Genomic DNA, 14,252 nt, shown 5'->3' with positions numbered 1-14,252 from the left:
TTGTTTAAGGGGTGAAACTTAGGTTGAGCTTCATTTTTTTTTTTTTTTTTTTTTTGCCTACAGATGCCCAATTGTTCCTGCACTATTTGTCGAAAAGGTTATCCTCCTTCCATTGAATTGATTCTATACCTTTGTCCAAACTCAGTCAGGACTGTTTGTGTGGCTCTATCCCTGGGCTGTGCTTTATTGAGATATAATTCCCATACCATACAACTCACCCATTTAAAATGTACCATTCAATGGTTTTTAGTAAATTCCCAGAGTTGTGCAAACCATCACCACAATCAATTTTAGAACATTTCATCACCCCCAAAAGAAACCAAAAGGGGAACTTTTACCACCTTAAGAAAAACAAATGGTTCCAAGACCTATGGCTTTTAAAAAATTGTCTGTGGGTTCCCTAAAGTGGAGAACAGGCCTCCTCTGATAAGCCAGTGATGTGTCAGTAGTCTGATCATAGGCCTGGAGGGGTCAGCTCCACCAGAAGCACTTCGACAAGCTCCCCACAGTCACAGCTGCCTCCCACAGACCTTACTTGCTCCCAGCATTGGGACTTGGCTGCCAGCTTCCAGAGGACAGGCCAGAGTTTTCATCCTGGGCAGATGGACCCGCTGCTGCCAAGCCTCTGCATTACCACCAGTTCCTCCTCCAGCTGGCCCTTTGCACTCCGACCCAGGCCAGGTGGAGCAGGCACAGAGACTGGGGTGATTTGGGCTTTTGTTTGGAGCAGTTGGATGCAGATGCAAGTTCAGTCCCCAAATCCACGCAGCCTCCTCCCAGCAGCATCGGAAGCCTCCCTCCTCCCAGAGCAAGCCCCCGGGAGATCACAGCCTGGTTATTGGAAGGACGGAAACATCCGTTCCAGGCACTGCTGTCCCTCCAGGCTCTGACACCTGCCGCTGTGCCTGGCTCAGGCATACCTGTCTGGTCACCTCACAGGCAGCATCTGCACCTCAGGTCCCTCTGTCCCAGCTCTCCGGGTCTGATGAGCTTCTGCTCCTCAGGGTCCTTTTCGGCAAGGTCCTGCGACAGTCCCCTCCTGGGGGGGTCCAGAGGGCGTGGGGAGCCTGTGCCGACAGCTGGGCTCCCAGCCCACCCACTCATCATCACCACCGCCCCTGCCATACTGGGTGTAGACTCCGCCTGGTAGGCCTCTGGCGGGCAAACCACTGTCTTTCCGGGTGACCTCAGGGACGCCGCTTGAGTGCTGGCCTTCGGAGGGCCAGCCGGTATCAGTCGGTGGAAGCGGGAGCTTGGGGAGTCCCTCGTAGGATGGGGTGGGGAGGTAAGAGGGCCTTTGAGCTGGGGCCCTGAACCAGGAGTAACAGTTTTACAGACCGTGGACTTCGTGAGCACGAAGAAGCAGCAAGAGGGAAAGCGCTGGGACGGCGACCTTGCCTGGCTGTTTAAGGGATGCAGGGTCGCTTTCTGGAGCGCGGGTTCTGGAGAAGGTAGAGAAGGGAGGGGAGGCTTCAAAGGAAGCTTGGGGCCAGATATCCCTTCCCCACGCGTGTGGAGGGACGCGATCCCAGGACACAGCTGCACGAGGACCCAGCAGCGGGGACCTGGGACAGAGCCCCGCACGACCGCTGGGGCGCTGCGTGGGGTCGGCCTCGGGCTCCCCCTGGCGGTGAGGCCCCGCGGTGCGCCTCAGGGAGGATCCAATGTCTGGGCTAAAAAAGACCCTTTCCGCACTTCCGTGTCCGCCTCTTCCCCCTCCTCACTCCGCCCCCACCAAGCGCGCCCGGCCGAGAACTCCCGTCTAAGGAGGCTCTGAGCCCGGGCACAGCGTTGCTGCAGACGCTCAGCTAAGCAGCCTCACGTCTCTCCCGCCAGAGCCGGGCCCCGCGCCACGCTTGTTCTGAACTGTAGGGCGCCGAGCTCTTTGGAGGTGGGGGCAGGAAGGCGCCAATCCTTTGCTGAAATGGGCGCCTGGGGGGCGGGCGTGCGCCCACTCCAGATGAACTTCATCAAGGAGTATCCCGGGAAATCCAGTCCAGGCCCCTGATGTGGGGAGACACGGCCAGCGCCGAGGGAAAGCCGCGACTCTCTCAAGAGGGGCCACAGTTTCCTGTAAAATGGAGACAGGCAGCTTGAAATCCCACACACCAGGTGAGCACTTGGGTATGGGGGTCCCTCCCAGGCAGAGAAAAAAACAGCCTGACCGTCAAGCTCGCCCTCTTGGGGACTCGGGTGGAGGACGGATGTATCAGGGAGCGCTTCCTGGACAAGAAGGAAAGAATGTTGGAGTGAAGGGGAGTGTTGTGGGCAAAGGCTTGGAGGGCAAGTAAGAGTCGGGCAGGTCTGGGGAGACGGTTGGGGGGTGGTGCTCCTCGGTGGGGCATCTAGTGCTCCAGAGCAGGAGTCAGAAGGGAGACCTCAGACGGACCCGAGGGAACAGCCTCTGAGGTTCTAGCTGATATCTGAGTCCTCAGAGCTCTGTGGGGCCTCTTCAGGGTTCAAGTAGGGGACATGGTCAGATTTTTTTTTAGAAAAAAATCATTCCGGAAGGTGGTGGAGGACTGGTAGGAAACAAGGCAGAGGCAAGAAGAAAGCCCCCCAATCAAGGAGAGAACCAATAAGGCCTCTGTGAACTGCAATTGTACCAGTGAGGCCTCGGGAAGAGCAACCCGTGGCAGAGTATTATGGGAGTGGGATCAGCTGGGCTGCGGGCAGTGGGTCGTGATGGAGGAAGAGTCAGGTGTGCATTCCAGGCCCCTGGAGGTGTCCCCAAGTCCCCTCATGCCTCCCTGAGAGATGATTACTACCTCTTAGGAAGCCCTGCCTCATGCCCCTCTGGGCCATAATATTCTTTGAGGCCAAGAGAATTGTGTTTTCTCATTACCCTTGGAGAACTACTATGAGCTCAGTGGGGGGAGAGACCCAAGCAGTCCCTGCCTTCATGGTGGTTTCAGAATGTATAGGTCACTCTCAGCAGGTTCATAGAGCCCTCAGCCCTGACTATGCAGAGAAGGCAAAACAGAGAAACCAAAAGAATAAAACAGAAAGAAATAACATTGAAGTGGTTAACAAATTAGAAGGCAGGCACTCTTAACTGAGTTGCTTTTTAGAGTCGAGATTTTTTTTTTAATTGCGATGTCAATAAATACTCATTATAGAAAAGTTTGAAAGCACAAAAAATTATAAGAGGAAGAATATTCATATCCTTTCACTCAAACTTAACCACTTAGTTGAGTTTATCATTTAGAGTTTTCCTTTCTATCTTTCTTCCTTATATAGTTTTCAAACTTCTAACACAGTTGTGGTTAGATTGTCTTCACAACTTGCAGAGTGTCTTCTCACTTAAGAATATCTCTAAGGAATCTTTGTTTTGTTGCTTCCTTAATCCCCATCTACAGATTTCTTAAGGCTTTTAAATGGTAACATCTTATTCTATGTAGGATCTGAATATTAAAATGTTCTCACTTCCTTAAACCTCTAGTAACCAACAGGAATTGTGCTACTGAACACACAGAAGAGACTCTCCTGATACAGTGCAAAAGTGATTAGAAAAAAAGAATGATGACAATTTGGCCATGACAACATCACCCAAGTTCTGCTTCCAGATGTCAGATAGACACTGATCTACTCCATGCAATTGATCTGAATGAATCTTCAATGTACATTATGATCAACTAATTGTTTCTAATGCTACCTTGCCATTTAATCTTGTTTTTAGCTGAAAATTCATCTTCAAAAGGACACATTATTTGCTATTCATAAGCTGCTTATAATAGCAGAAGGAGATACAGCACTCTTAGCTAATTTCTGGGTGAAATGTGTGAGATCCTTAAGTAAGGGATTCTTCCCAAATGCTGAAGTATTTAGGCTTCTTCTTGGAAAGAAAAAAAGCAAAAAGAAACAATATGCTCCTAAAGAACTTAGGTTTAGTGTGTGTGTGTGTGTGTGTGTGTGTGTGTGTGTGTGTGTTTTCCCTAATGTGGATCATAAATGGTTATCTATTTTCTTTATTTGGACCTCAGGTGTACAGAACTGGATTAATCACAATCCTTGGTTCATAACACAGTCTCATTTTGGCAAACTCTTTGTTTGGATATTTAATTTAGTTATTTTTATTTTACTTTTTGGCCATACCACATGCCATGCAGGATCTTAGTTCCCCAACCAGGGATTGAACCTGTGCCCCCGGTAGTGGAAGCACGGAGTATTAACCACTGGACCACAACAGAAGTACCAATTTAGTTATTTTTAACATTGTGAAAAACAAACTAAAAGCTAAGACCTTGACAAAAACTTATTTCTAACCATAGAGTCTCTGCCTCCTTCACCCTATCTCCCTGTTTCTGTAACTCCCAAAATTATTATGCTCAACCATGTTTCATTATTCCCTTGTTTTTCTTTTTATAGTTTTTTCCTGCATTTATATGTAATCCTTATATTTTTATTTTTTATTTTAATTTTTGAAGGGTGTTTTATGAAAAGGCTATCATGCAGAATGAGACCTTTTGGGACTTATTTTTTCACTTAGTCTCATCCACAATGTTATATATCTTTGTGGTTTATTCTGTTGTATATAACACTTCGTTGTTTTGCTTTTCAAAAATCTGTTCTGTTGACGGGTTAAAAAAACAAACAAAAAGAATATCTCTGAGGCATTCCCCATTATATAACAAACTTTCCCAGGTCACCTTAAATATCGCAGGGTTGAACAGGTCACCCCAATCCTGGCCTGCCAGGTTCAGCCTAATCCCAGACCCCTAAACTCCAGTAAATCTACAGATTATGAATGCACTGCCACTTGGTTTACTTGTGTTTTGCATTATAACAGAAGTTAAGAAACCTGGCTTCCAAATGCTCATTAACCCTTGTTTTTTTTCCTGGAAAAGATTTGGGCAACTCTAAGCACAGTGACTTAGAAACTACAGCAGTAAAAATAACTTCCAGTGGAAGCAAGGATGAAGTATGGGCTGAGGTTAGTTAATAAGATTGGGTTGGTGTCCTGTATTATATGAAGTGTGTGGTTTAGAGATGGTGACCCTAGGGAATAATCAGTGCCATTCTAGGTTGTGTTCAAGTTGATCTCATAAGGAAGAACTGAGCTATTGAGACATGGTTGGATAGAGACATTGTCTCATTATTTAAACTCCACCAAAAAAAAGAGTTTGCAGCATACTCTCAGTGGTTGACCCAGGAGAGGGAAGGAGGTATTTGTCATTATTCACACTGTGAATCACAGCTAGAAAGAGGGGCTCTGCTGACCTTTAAGGAAACCTTAGGAACAGGCCTTATGTTTTGAGCTCAGAGACCCAGGAGCACAAGTGTTCAACATCTTCCAGGAATTGGGCTCCATCATTGCCTGTGTCCTTGCTCTGCAGGGTGGGGTCTACAAACCAGAAGCATTGGCATCACCTGGGAGCTTATTGGCATCACCTGGGAGCTTATTAGCAGCCCCTACCCAGATCTACTGAATCAGAATCTGTATTTAAAGAATCCCCAGGTGATATGCACATTCAATTTGAGAAGCACTGCTCTCTGTAACATTTAGAATCCTTCAGCTTTTTTCCTTCAGAAAAATTAGACCCTGGGTAAGGCTGTTAATAAAAAGGATGTTTAAAGGGGACCAACTTTGTGGTTTAACTTTTTTTTTTTAATTGAAGTATAGTTGATATACAGTGTTGTGCTAGTTTTGGGTGTACAGCAAAGTGATTGAGTTATACGTACATATACATATATCTTTTTTTTTTCAAATCCTTTTCCCTTATAGATTATTACAAAATGTTGAGTATACTTCCCTGTGCTATACAGGAGGTCCTTGTTGGTTATCTATTTTATATATAGTAGTGTGTATCTGTTAATCCCAGACTCCTAATTTATCCCTCCGCACCCCCTTCCCCCATTCTCCTTTGGTAACCATAAGTGTGTTTTCTATGTCTGTGGGTCTATTTCTGTTTTGTCTGTAAGTTCATTTGTATATATGTTTTTAGATTCCACATATAAGCGATGTCATATGATATTTGTCTTTCCCTGTCTAGCTTACTTCACTTAGTATGATAATCTCTAGGTCCATCCATGTTGCTGCAGATGGCATTATTTCATTCATATATACGATGGAATATTGGATAAAGAGGTATTCTTTATACATTCATCTGTTGATGGACATTTAGGTTGCTTCCATGTCTTGGCTATTGTAAATAGTGCTGCAGTGAACATTGGGGTGCAAGTATCTTTTCGAATTATGGTTTTCTCTGGGTATATGCCCAGGAGTGGGATTGCAGAATCATATGGTAGCTCTATTTTTTAGTTTTTTAAGGGACCTCCACTGTTCTCCATAGTGGCTGCACCAGTTTACATTCCCACCAACAGTGTAGGAGGGTTCCTTTTTCTATACACCCTCTCCAACATTTATTAGTTGTAGACTTTTTATGGCCTTTCAGACCAGTGTGAGGTGATACCTCATTGTGATTTTGATTTTCATTTCTCTAATAATTTGTGATGTGGAGCATCTTTTCATGTACCTCTTGGCCATCTGTATGTCTTCTCTGGAGACATGTCTATTTAGATCTTCTGACAATTTTTTGATTGGGTTTTTTTTTTTTATATTGAGCTGTAAGAGCTGTTTGTATATTTTGGAGATTAATCCCTTGTCGGTCTCATCATTCACAAATATTTTCTCCGATTCTGTAGGTTATCTTTTTCCATTTTTTTTTTAATTAATAGACTTTTACTTTTTCTTTTTAAGTATTTGTTTTTTTATTTACTTATGGCTGTGTTGGGTCTTCGTTTCTGTGCGAGGGCTTTCTCTAGTTCTGGCAAGCGGGGACCACTCTTCATCGCGGTGCGCGGGCCTCTCACTATCGCGGCCTCTCCTTGCGGAGCACAGGCTCCAGAAGCGCAGGCTCAGTAATTGTGGCTCACGGGCGCAGCTGCTCCGCGGCACGTGGGATCTTCCCAGACCAGGGCTCGAACCCGTGTCCTCTGCATTGGCAGGCAGACTCTCAACCACTGTGCCACCAGGGAAGCCCTATCTTTTTCCATTTTGTTTATGGTTTCCTTTGCTGTGCAAAAGCTTTTAAGTTTAATTAGGTCTCATTTATTTTTGTTTTTATTTCCATTACTCTAGGAGACAGATCCAAAAAGATATTGCTGCGATTTATGTCAGAGTATTCTGCCAATGTTTTCCTCTAGGAGTTTTATAGTATTTGGTCTTACATTTAGGTCTTTAATCCATTTTGGGTATATTTTTTTGTATGGTGTTAGAGAGTGTTCTAATTTCATTCTTTTATGTGTAGCTGTCCCGTTTTCCCAGCACCACTTATTGAAGAGACTGTCTTTTCTCCACTGTATATTCTTGCCTCCTTTGTCACAGATTAATTGACCATAGGTGCATGGGTTTATTTCTGGGCTTTCTATCCTGTTCCATTGATCTATATGTCTGTTTTTGTGCCAGTACCAGGGTGTTTTTATGATTGTAGTTGTTTATAGTATAGTCTGAAGTCAGGGAGCCTGATTCCTCCAGCTCCGTTTATCTTTCTCAAGATTGCTTTGGCTATTCGGGATCTTCTGTGTTTCCATATAAATTATAATATTCTGTGTTCTAGTTCTGTGAAAAATGCCATTGATAATTTGATAGGGATTACACTGAGTCTGTGGATTGCCTTGGGTAGTATAGTCATTTTGACAAAATTAATTCTTCTAATCCAAGAACATGGTGTGTCTTTCCATCTGTGTCATTTTTTATTTTTTTCATCAGTGTCTCATAGTTTTCAGAGTACAGGTCTTTTGTCTCCTTACGTAGGTTTATTCTTAGGTATTTTATTCTTTTTAAAGCGAAAGTAAGTGGGATTGTTTCCTTAATTTCTCTTTCTGATCTTTTGTTGTTAATGTATAGAAATGCAACAGATTTCTGTGTATTAATTTTGTATCCTGTACCTTTACTGAATTCATTGATGAGGCCTAGTAGTTTTCTGGTAGCGTCTTTAGGATTTTCTATGTATTTTCTATAGTATCATGTCATCTGCAAACAGTGACAGTTTTACTTCTTCTTTTCCAATTTGGATTCCTCTTGTTTCTTTTTCTTCTCTGATTGGTATGGCTAGAACTTCCAAAACTATGTTGAATAAAAGTGGCGAGAGTGGACATCCTTGTCTTGTTCCTGATCTTAGAGGAAATGCTTTCAGCTTTTCACAGTTGAGAATGATGTTAGCTGTGGGTTTGTCATATGTGGCCTTTATTATGTTGAGATATGTTCCCTCTGCTGACTTTCTGGAGAGTTTTTATCATAAATGGAGGTTGGATTTTTTCAAAAGCTTTTTCTGCATCTATTGAGATGAGCATATGGTTTTTATTCTTCAGTTTGTTAATGTGGTGTATCACGCTGATTGATTGGTGGATATTGAAAAATCCTTGTATCCCTGGGATAAATCCCACTTGATCATGGTGTATGATCCTTCTAATGTATTGTTGGATTCGGTTTGCTAGTATTTTGTTGAAGATTTTTGGATCTATGTTTATCAGTGATATTGGCCTGTAATTTTCCTTTTCTGTGGTACCTTTGTCTGGTTTTTGTATCAGGGTGATGGTGGCGTCATAGAGTGACTTTGGAAGTGTTCCTTCCTCTGCAATTTTTTGGAATAGTTTCAGAAGGATAGGTGTTTACTCTTCTCTAAACATTTGATAGAATTTGCCTGTGAATGCATCTGGTCCTGGACTTTTGTTTGTTGGGAGTTTTGTAATGACAGATTCAATTTCAGTACCTGTAATTGATCGGTTCATATTTTCTATTTCTTCCTAGTTCAGTTTTGGGAGATTGTACCTTTCTAAGAATTTGTCCATTTCTTCTAGATTGTCCATTTTATTGGCATATAGTTGGTTGTAGTAGTCTCTTATGGTCCTTTGTATTTCTGTGGTGTCCGTTGTAACTTCTTTTTCATCTCTACTTTTATTGATTTGGGCTTTTTAAAAAAATTAAATTAAAAGCTGCACACAGGCTTTCTCTAGTTGCGGCAAGCGGGAGCTACTCTTCATTGCGGTGCACAGGCTTTTCATTGTGGTGGCTTCTCTTGTTGCGGAGCATGGACTCTAGGCACACGGGCTTCAGTAGTTGTGGCTTTGAGCTCTAGAGCACAGTCTCAGTAGTTGTGGCACATGGGCTTAGTTGCTCTGCAGCATGTGGGATCTTCCCGGACCAAGGATCGAACCCGTGTCCCCTGCACTGGCAGGCAGATTTTTATCCACTGCGCCACCAGGGAAGTCCTCCCTTTCTTTTTCTTGATGAGTCTGCCTAAAGGTTTATCAGTTTTGCTTATCTTTTCAAAGTACCAACTTTTAGTTTCATTGATCTTTTCTATTGTTTTCTTAGTCTTTATTTTCTATTCTGATCTTTTTGATTTCTTTCTACTAACTTTGCGTTTTATTCATTCTTCTTTCTTTAGTTGCTTTTGGTGTAAGGTTAGCTTGTTTATATAAGATTTTTCTTGTTTCTTGAGGTAAGCTTGTATTGCTATCAACTTCCCTCTTAGAGCTGCCTTTGCCATGTCCCAATAGGTTTTGGATCATCGTGTTTTCATCTTCATTTGTCTCTAGGTATATTTTTTCATTTCCTCTTTAATTTCTTCAGTGATCCATTGGTTGTTTAGTAGCATATTGTTTAGTCTCCATGTGTTTGTGATTTTTGCAGTTTTTTTCTTGTGGTTGACTTCTGGTCTCATAGGATTGTGGTTGGAAAGGATACTTGATATGATTTCAGTTTTCTTAAACATACTTTGAATTTTATTTATTTATTTATTTTTGGCTGTGTTGGGTCTTCGTTTCTGTGCGAGGGCTTTCTCCAGTTGCGGCAAGCGGGGGCCACTCTTCATCGCGGTGCGCGGGCCTCTCACTATCGCGGCCTCTCTTGTTGCGGAGCACAGGCTCCAGACGTGCAGGCTCGGTAATTGTGTCTCACGGGCCCAGTTGCTCTGCGGTATGTGGGATCTTCCCAGACCAGGGCTCGAACCCATGTCCCCTGCATTGGCAGGCAGACTCCTAACCACTGTGCCACCAGGGAAGCCCAATTTCAGTTTTCTTAAATTTACTGAGGCTTGCTTTGTGGCCCTGCATCATGTGAGCTATCCTGGAGAATGTTCCATGTGCACTTGAAAAGAAAGTGTATATGCTGCTGTTAGATGGAATGCTCTGTAAATATCAATGAAGTCCATCTGGTCTAGTGTGTCATTTAAGGCCTGTGTTTCCTTATAGATTTTCAGTCTGGTTGATCTGTCCATTGATGTAACTGGGGTGTTAAAGTCCTCCATTATTTTGTGTTACTGTCAATTTCTCCTTTTATGGCTGTTAACATTTGCCTTATATATTGACAAGCTTCTGTGTTGGGTGCATATATATTTACAATTATTATGTCTTCTTCTTGGATTGATCCCTAGATAGTTATGTAGTGTCCTTCTTTGTCTTTTGTAACAATCTTTGTTTAAAGTCTATTTTGTCTGATATGAGTATTGCTACTCCAGCTTTCTTTTGATTTCCATTTGCATGGAGTACCTTTTTCCATCCCCTCACTTTCAGTCTGTGTATGTCTCTTGTAGACAGCATATATACAGGTCTGTTTTTGTATCCATTCAGCCCATCTGTGTCATTTGGTTGGAGCATTTAATCCATTTACATTTAAGGTAATTATAGATATGTATGCCATTTTGTTGATTGTTTTGTTTTTGTTTTTTTTTTTGTAGGTCTTTTTTCTTTCCTCTTTTGTTCTCTTGTGATTTGATGACTATCTTTAGTGTTGTGCTTGGATTCCTTTTTCTTTTTTGTGTGTATATCTATTGTAGATTTTTGGCTTGTGGTTACCATGAGGTTTTGATATAGCAGTCTATACGTAAACATGATTGTTTTAACTTGCTGATCTCCTAATTTCAAATGCATTTTAAGTGTCCTGCATTTGTACTCGCTTCCTTTCACAATTACCGGTTTTGATATCGTATTTATGTGTGGATGTGATTTCCTACCTTTACTCTATGTTTGCCTTTACCAGTGAGCTTTCCCATTTCGTAATTTTCTTGTTTCTAGTTGTGGCCTTTTCTATTCTGCCTAGAGAAGTTCCTTTACCATTTGTTGTAAAGCTGGTATGGTGGTGCTGAATTCTTTTAGCTTTTTCTTGCCTGTAAAACTTTTGATTTCTCTGTCAAATTTGAACAAGAGCCTTGCTGGATAGAGGATTCTTGGTTGTAGGTTTTTCCCTCATCACTTTAAATATATCATGCCACTCCCTTCTGGCCTACAGAGTTTCTGCTAAAAAAATCAGCTGATAGCCTTATAGGGATTCCCTTGTATGTTATTTGTTGCTTTTCCCTTGTTGCTTTTAATATTTTCTCTTTATTTTTAATTTTGTCAACTTGATTACTATGTGTCTCGGTGTGTTCCTCCTTGGGTTAATCCTGTATGGGACTCTCTGCACTTTCCAGACTTGGTGACTGTTTCCTTTCCCAGGTTAGGGAAGTTTTCAGCTATTATCTCTTAAACTATTTTCTCAGGCCCTCTCTCTCTCTTTTCCTTCTGGGACCCCTATAATGCGGATGTCATTTGTGATTGATGTTGCCCCAGAGGTCTCTTAAAATGTCCTCATTTCTTTTCATTCTTTTTTCTTTATTCTGTTCCTTGGCAGTGATTTCTACCACTCTGTCTTCCAGCTCACTTACTGGTTCTTCTGCCTTATTTATTCTGCTATTGATTCCTTCTAGTGTATTTTTCATTTCACTTACTATATTCTTTAACTCTGGTTGTTCTTTGTATTTTCTAACTGTTTTTAAAAACTTCTTGTAACTTCTCACTCTTTGCATCCATTCTTTTCCTGAGTTCTTGGATCATCTACGATCATTGCTCTGAACTCTTTCTTGGGTAGATTTGCCTAACTCCACTTTACCTAGTTATTCTACTGGGGTTTTATCTTGTTTCTTTGTCTGGAACATATTCCTCTGCTGTCTCATCTTGTCTAAATTTCTGTTTGTATTTTTTTTTTTTTTAAGATTTTTTGCTGTTTTTGTTGTGGACCATTTTTAAAGTCTTTATTGAATTGTTATAGTATTACTTCTGTTTTATGGGGGTTTTTTGGCTGTGAAGCATGTGAGATCTTAGCTCCCCAACCATGGATGGAACCTGCACCCCCTGCATTGGAAGGTGAAGTCTTAACCACTGGACTGCCAGGGAAGTCCCACTGTTTGTATTTTTATGTATGCAGCAGGTTAGTTATGTTTCTCGACTTTGGAGAAGTGGCCCTCTGTAGGGGATGTCCTCTGTGTCCCAGCAGTACACTCCTCTCTCATCACACAAGGGCGAGTGACCAGCTGATCCCAGGGGAATGTCTGACCTGTGTTTTCATATTCAGGTCCACAGGCTGCAGGATTGTAGTTTTCTTGCTTCTGTTATCTGCCCCCTGGTGGGTGAGCCTGGTCTAGAGGCTCGTGCAGCCTTCCTGGTGGGAGGGCCCAGTGCCTGCCCACTGTTGGTTTTAGCTGGGTCTTGGCCATCTGGTGGGGCAGGGCTGTGTCAACTGCTGTGTCTAGAGGTTGCTGTGGGCTCAGGAAGTCCTTAGGCAGCCTGTCTGCTGGTGGGTGGGGCTGTGTTCCCGCCCTGTTGATTGTTTGGTTCCAGCACTGGAGCCACAGGCTGTTGGGTGGGGCCAGGTCTTGGTGCCAAAATGTTAGCCTCTAGGAGAGTTCACACTGATGAATACTCCCTGATACCTCTGCCACCAGGTCCTTGTCCCCAGAGTGAGTCACAGCAGCCCCTCGCCTCCCACAGAGACCCTCCAAGACCAGCAGGTAGGTCTGGCCCAGGCTCCCATGAAGTCACCGCTCTTTCCCTGGGTCCCAGTGCACATGAGACCTCACGTTCACCCTCCAAGAGTGGAGTCTCTGCCTCCCCCAGTTCTGTGGAGTGCCTGCAATCAAGCCCTGCTGGCTTTCAAAGCCAAATGCTCTGGGGGCTCCTCCTGCCAATGCTAGACCCTCAGGCTGTGGAGCCTGATGTGAGGCTCAGAACTCTGACTCCTGTGGGAGAACTTCTGTGATATTATTATTTTCCAGTTTGTGGGTCACCTCCTGGGGGGGTATGGGATTTGATTATATCGCGAGCACACACCTCCTACCATCTCATTGTGGGATCTTCTTTATGTCTTTGGATGTAGACTTTCTTTTTTTGTTAGACTCCAGTCTTTTTTATCAATGGTTGTTCAGCAGTTAGTTGTAATTTTGTTGTGCTCATGAGAGGAGGTGAGCTCAAGGTCATTCTACTCCACCATCTTGTTCAGAAAGCCGTGGCTTAACTTTTGATTATTAAATAGATTAAATAAAAACTCTATCATGACTGTATGTTCAAGAATTCCAATCTCTGGGAATGTCTTTCTTTTTCGTCTTTCCAAGAGGCAATTATTTTTCTCCCAAGTGCTGCTGGGGAGTGTTCTCTACTATGACTTTTCTGGAATTTCACAGAAATATAAAATGTGAGGGCTTTGCCTGAGTGTGATTCATAGGCAAGCCATGTCTCCTTAGGAAGGTTTGAATCATATTTTCAATATACATTTTTTAAAAGTTTTATTATTGTTAAGCATTTACGGCTGGCTCTGTTTCTTCTCGTCAGCTTCTCATCCTTTCAAGGTGATATCATATACCAGACCCCAACTCAGAGAGAGGGGCCAGGCTGCAGTTGGAGGTGGACAGTCCCCCTGTTGAGGGCACGGCTGAAGAAACAAATCTCTGGAGAGGCTGAGGAACCGTGCTTTTAATTCCTTGGTAGTTAAGGATATACTGCACTCATTACCTCCAAACTTCTGGAAGCCCAGTCCTTTACCACAGTGCCCTATTGCTTTATCACATAGGAGAAAAGCTATGATAAAGGAAGTGACTGAGGACTTCAGTCTAAGCCCCAGAACTGTCGCTGAGTCAGCTTGGTTAAGTCACAATCTCTAGAATATAAACTGTGGGAAGAAACAACCCAATATGAAGTATTTTCTATGCCTAGGGAGTGGGATAAAGTTGTGCAGTGGTCTTACAAGATGCTATCTTTAGTCATTAAGATCCGATCACTTCTGCAGTGAATGGGTAGTAGATGTATGATGGCTTTTGCTTTGATGAATTATGGTCTTCTTTGCTGTTTCTGAGAATGTTGTAGCTTAGCTGTGTCTGAACACAAACACCAATTTACAAGATACGTGAGTCATCATGGAAGAGCCCCTTCCAGCATCCTTCTCCAAAGGACCGGGCCAAGCCTGCAGCCAGACATTAGTCAGTGATTGTCAGAGACCC

Source organism: Balaenoptera musculus, chromosome 16 (assembly GCF_009873245.2).
Source record: "Balaenoptera musculus isolate JJ_BM4_2016_0621 chromosome 16, mBalMus1.pri.v3, whole genome shotgun sequence".
Taxonomy (NCBI): Eukaryota; Metazoa; Chordata; class Mammalia; order Artiodactyla; family Balaenopteridae; genus Balaenoptera; species Balaenoptera musculus.
The sequence above is the reverse complement of the archived record's forward strand: the minus strand, read 5'-3'. Positions refer to the sequence as shown.